We start from the raw sequence: 6,402 nt of genomic DNA, 5'->3' as shown, positions 1-6,402 counted from the left end.
CCAAGTTGCACCTTAGTCCTTGCTTGTTCACCTCAAGATCGAAATGCTCCACTCGGTAGCTAATCACCCCTATCTCGATAGGAATAAGAGCCTCCGAGCCATAACACAGTGTAAAAGGGGATTTTCTTGTAACTGTTCGTGGTGTGGTTCGATAGGACCATAGTATGCTTTGGAGCTCATCTACCCATTGGCCATCTGCTTTCTCAACCCGAGCTCGGAGTCCCTGAAGAATGGTCCTGTTTGTCAGTTTTACCTGCCCATCAGCTTGAGGATGGGCCACTGAGGTAAAATGTTGCCTAATCCCCAACTCGCGGCACCATTCCAACACCGATCGATCCTCGAATTGGGTGCCATTATCCATTATTAGCACCATGGGAATATCGAATCGGTAGATTATAGATTTCCAGAGGAATTACTTTACCTCCTGGCCAGTGATAGTCGCCACCGGCTTAGCCTCCACCCACTTAGTAAAGTAGTCAATGACTGCTATCAAGTATCTGTTTTGTCTGACTGCTAGCGGGAAATGTTCGAGGATATCGACTCCCTACCTAGTGAATGGACAAGGCGACGCCAGGTTGGCAAGTTTGACTGTCGAGGTGTGAACTAAGTTTGATGTCCTTTGGCATCTTTCACAAGTTCGGACTAGCTGCACAACATCGCTCATCATTGTTGGCCAGTAGTACCCTTGCCGAAGTGCTTTTTGAGAAAGAGATCGAGCTCCAATATGATTATCACAAGTCCCTTCGTGGATCTCCCTCAGGATGTATTCGACATTGACGGGTTTAACACACCTCAGCAGCGGCTGCGTGAAAGACTTCTTGTAAAGGTTTGAGCCAACCAATAGGAACTTGGTAGCCTGACGCTTGAGTTTTCGGCTCTCTTATTCCTTTTTTGGTAGCCATCCCTTAGTTAGATGTGCCATGATAGAATCCATCCAACTTTCTGCTTTGTCTAAGAAAAACTATTCTGCTTCTGTCTTTATGCTCTTCTGGGGCAGTAACTCCATGTAGATAACTCGAGAATTCTTGGGGAATGAAGAAACAATTATCCTTGGGAGAGCATCTACCATGACATTCTGTGCTGGTTGATTTTCACCACCCGAAAATGAGCCATAAGATTCTTGGCTATCGCCAAGTACTGGGACATAAGTTCCTCTCGAGCCTCGAACTTTCCTGTTACCTACTGTACAATCAGATTTAAGTCAGAATATACCTCCAGATCCTTAACTCTCATATTCTTTGCTAGTATGAGTCTGGAAATGAGCGCCTCGTACTCGGCCTCATTATTAGAGGCATTGAACTCGAAATGGAGGGCATACAGCCTCGTTGTTAGAGGTATTGAACTCGAAATGGAAGGCATACAGCCAAGCCTAGCCATCGGGGCCCTAGAGCAGTAATCTAGCACTGTTGCCCTCGATACTGGAGCTTCCATCCATATAGGGAGTCTAGGTCTAGGAAAACCCTTCAACTTCTTCCTCCTGTATAATACCTTCAACTATGAAGTCCGTCAGAGCTTGTGCCTTGATGAATGGTCGAGGGCAAAAGTCGATGTAAAAAATGCTTAGCTCTACCACCCATTTGACCATCATCCCAGATAAGTCTGGCTTTCCCAACGCATGCCTTAAAGGATGACTAGATAAGACGATAATGTGGTGCGCCTCGAAGTAAGGTCTCAGCTTTCGAGCGGAGATAATTAGGACATAAACCAACTTCTCTGTTGGAGTATAGCAAGTCTCAACCCTGGCTAACCTTTTGCTCACATAATAGACTGGTTTATGAACTTTGTCCTGCACCAGAACCGAACTAACAACTTCGTTTAAAGCAGCCAGATAGATATATAGTAGCTCCCTCGATTGTGGCTTAGCTAGGATTGAGGGGAGACTATATATCATTTTAGTTGGTCAAATACCTCATGGCATTCTTCTATCCATGTGAAATTCTAGACTTTAGTCAAGGCATTAAAAAATGGAAATCCCTTTTCTACGGACCTTGACAAGAATCTCCTTAATGCTGCCATCCTTCTCGTTAATCTTTGTACCTCCTTGATATTCCGAGGAAGAGGCATCTCCAAGATGGCTTTTTTCTTTTAGAAGTTAGCCTCAATTCCCTGGTAGTGCACCATGAACCCCAAGAACTTACCAACCATAATCCTGAATGCACACTTGGCCAGGTTGAGCTTCATCTGATACTAGAGCAAGGTCTGGAAGCACTCCTCCAAATCGTCTGGATGTTGCTCAGCCAAGAGACTCTTGACCAACATATCATCCACATAAGCCTCCATATTTTGATCGAGTTGAGCTTAGAACAACTTGTTGACCAACCTCTGATATGTAGCTCTGGCGTTTTTAAGCACGAAGGGTATAACCCGGTAATAAAAGATGGTCTTGTCTGTGATGAAGGCGATCTTTTCCCGGTCGTTAGGGTGCAGTGGAATTTGGTGGTATCCCTAGAATGCATCCAAGAAACTCATCAACTGACACCTCGTAGTTCCATCAATCAATGCATCAATTCTGGGTAGAGGGTAACTATCTTTCAGGCAGGCTTTGTTGAGATTCTTAAAATCAATACAGAGCCTCTATTTTCCCGTCCCCCTAGAGACGAGAACAACGTTAGCTAGCCACTCTGAGTAGTCAACCTCTTGGATGTGATTGGCCTCGATAAGTTTTCCCACCTCAGCCTCTATAGCTTTAGCCCGCTCTAAGGCAAACTTCCCATTCCTTTGCCTTATCGGCATGCAATCCGGGTAGAGCCCCAGACGATGGGTCATGATTGCCGGGTCTATCCCAAGAACGTCTAGTGTAGATCATACAAACACATCATGATACCTTCCCAGGAATGATAGGACTTCAGATCGCAATGGCTCCTGTAACTTAGAACTAATCCGCATTCTTTGATTAGACTCTTCCCCCAATGAAACTTCATCAAGCTCGTTCATTGGCTCTGAGGTTTTTAGCTCCTCCAGACTCTCCAAGATGAAACTGGTGACCATTCCAGGAAAGGCATTAGAACTTTGTCTCACCCCCCTCAATGGCCTTTGCTCTACTCCCATACTTGGGGCCCTTGCCTGTTCCAGCGCCATCTAGTCCTAACTGGCTTGAGGAAAAGCATCCTAATTCAGTCTTGAGTTTGACTCTGACCCCTTGGCAATAGTAGCATTCAAGGAGACCACGCAACATTCCCTAGCCTGCTGTTGGTCTCCTTTTACCTCGCCAATCCCGCCTGGTGTAGGAAATTTCAACACCATATGATACGTGCTCGGTATCACCGTTAGAGCACTAAGCCCAGACCTTCTGAAGATCATATTGTAGGCTGAGGGCACATCAACGACCAAGAAGTCTAGCGTCACCTGGGATTTGCGAGAGCTACTATCGACCGTCAGGGGGAGGCAGATTAGCCCCTTTGAATATATCACCATTCCATCAAAACCTACCAATTGGACTTGAATTGGCCTTAGCTAATCGGGCATAAATCCCATTCCCAAGAATGCCCTTTTGTAGAGAATCTTTGAAGAGCTGCTAGGGTCCACTAGAATTCGCCTCATCTCCTACTCTCCTACCTGAGCAGTGATCACCAGAGGGTCTGAGAAGTTGGGATGGCTTGGAATATCCTCCTCGGAGAAAGTGATGATCACCTTATCCTTTATTGCATTATTGGAATGTTGGACTCTAACCTATTCTGGACCCCCAACCAATTATCTTGAGGCTTGGGAATCGTTCTCGCTGCCAATGTATACAAAATGCTCTTTTATCCTGACTCCTCTGCAGGTTGTTTTTCCTTTTTCTGGGGCGGTGTTCAAGTTCACTCTCAGAAAGCGTTGACGAGTGGGTGACCTCCCCCTATTCTTCGGCTTAGACTCTACCCTACTTGAGCTTGTGCCTCCTCAACTAATGAAATCACGAAGGTAGCCTTGGTTGATAGGCTCATGAATCTCTTCTTTTAACTGGATGCAGTCTTCTATATCATGGTCGTGGTGGAATCGGCAATATCTTTTTTTGCTTCGAGTGTTAGGCGGAGACTTCAGTGAGGGAGGACACCGTAGATAATCCTTATCCTCCAATGCCAGGAGAATTTTTGCTCAACTTGCATTGAGGGGCGTATAACTCACTGTCTTCTATGGGCACCCCCAAAACTAAGGCAATCTTGGGTTCAAGACAAGTGATATTCAGTCTTCTATTCTTCCACCACCTTTTTCTTCTCCTTCTCTCTCTCATTCTTGTCGGGCTACTTAGCCCGCTTGACCTTCATTATTTCTTCAGTGTTGATGTACTTGTTAGCCCGAGCAAGGACTTCTGTGAAGGTATGAGGTGGAGTCTTGGCTAAGGATTGAGTGAATGGCCCAGCCCTCAAGCCATTCTGGAGGGCCACCATTGCAATCCTCTGATCAAACTCGTCGATGCTCAAAGCCTTCTCATTAAACCTGGCCACAAAATCCCTTAGGGACTCACCTTAGTTTTGTTTGATGTTAACCAAAGCCATAGAAGACTTCCGGTGGCACTTCAAGGGAGCATAATAGGCTAGGAAACATGTCTTTAACTTTCCCCAACTGTTGATGGAACGATGGGAAAGGTAGGAGTACCACGTCCGGGCATGACCTTACAAAATAGCCAAAAATGCCTGGCACCATTTCGCGTTTGACCCCGACTGCACTAACATGTGAGAGAAGAAGAGTTATACATGATCATAGGGGTCTGTGTTTCCATCGTAGAGCTTGATGGACGGGATACTAAATCTCTCTGGAGGAACCTTTGCCATGATGTTCTTACTCAAGGGTTGGTTAGAATCGAAGTGGGGCAACTCCTCATTTCCCTTCTTGAGTTCTTGGACATGTCGTTCTAGAAAACACAATTGCTTCTCCTGCAAGGTCCCTCCTTCTTGCGAGGGGGAAGAAGTGAATCCTGTTGCCTCAAAGGGATGGATTTCCTGTCCTGATTGGTGGGATGGATGAAGCTCTCGAGTAGGAGGAGGTGACTAGTGCTTCTCCCGATGAGAGAGCACCTGTAGGCGGCGCTGTTCATTCTGGTGTAAATAATCAATCAACAACTCAGTTAGCTGTTGGACTTGATTTTCTAGCCTGGTGAGTTGGTCTTCTGGCATTGGATTAGCCGAAGGCCACTGATCCTCCCCTTGCGTCGAGGTCTTTGGATTGATGCCAGCCTGGCTGCGAGTCACGTCTTTTTAGAGAGCTATGTAGAGAGTTATGGTAAGGATAAAAAACTATTAGCACTTGGTTGGAGGTGGGAAGACCGAGGTCCGAGGTGAGGAAAAGAAGTTCAAAACACGAGGTAGGGAAAGAAGAGGCTAGCGAGTTTGGATGTTGACCCTGCAGTACGTAGGTGCCAAATGATGATGATCTTTGAGATCGACCACCACATGCCACCTCGGTGGATGGACCTCGGGAGTGGAAGCTTCAGACTGGCTATGTCTGGCCTCGAGAATATAGCCTACAAGACAACATAACGACATGGCTTGAATCCCCTGGGGTAGACTCCGACGGTTAAGTCAATAGAGTAAATGCGGATAACAGAAAATATAAGAGCTGAAGACTTATTATACTTGGTGAGGGCCCCTGCTTTTATAAGCGAGACCGTTATAGGGTACTCGAGATAAAGCCTGAGGTGGTCGGGCAAGACTCCCAGGGACCTCGATCAAGTTGGAACGAGTCGCATGGTTTGGTCCGAATTTTTCGAACTCCACTCCAGATTGCTTTGCAAGTATTGTCACGTGTCCTTTAACTGGTCGTAGAAGACTGTTCCCCACTCTGCATTGTGGACTTGCCACATTCCAGTTTCTTGGGCGATCCACGTGGCAAGTGAGACGACTAGTGCGTAGGGGGTATTTTAGTAATTTTGATAATATCACATCAATTGGGAATATATATAATGAGTAAAAGTTAGGGTTAGGTTAAGTTTAATTTGTAGCTATTACTTTGCCACGCTTTCGTTGCTGCATATATACCTATGGTTTTTGTCCATTAAGAAGGTTGTTGATGCTGTTTTTGATATTGCCATTGATGATGATGTTGCCCAACAACATTAATTTCCTCCAATTAATTATATATGGTTCTAATTAAGCTAGTCGGTAGAAACCCATAATTGCCCACCATCTAGATTTGGGTTCAAGAAGATGCATGGATGACTAAGAAGATGAAAATGAAAGAAAAGGAAATAATAAAAGGAATATATATATATATATATATATATATAATAGGCTAAGAAGATAGAATTGTTGTCCATCATTGAGGACAAAGAAGAAGAAGAAAAAGACGAACGACATGCAGGCCATGAAAAAGATGTAACAACAGCTGGGCTGGGTTTCTCTCTCTCTCTCTCCCTACTTTCTTGCCTCCTTTATGTGATTGTCGGTGACTCCCGAAATCATTTTGAAACCACAAGGTGTTTCCTCT

This window comes from Diospyros lotus, chromosome 9 (genome assembly GCF_014633365.1).
Source record: "Diospyros lotus cultivar Yz01 chromosome 9, ASM1463336v1, whole genome shotgun sequence".
NCBI lineage: Eukaryota > Viridiplantae > Streptophyta > Magnoliopsida > Ericales > Ebenaceae > Diospyros > Diospyros lotus.
This window is presented reverse-complemented; position numbering follows the sequence as displayed.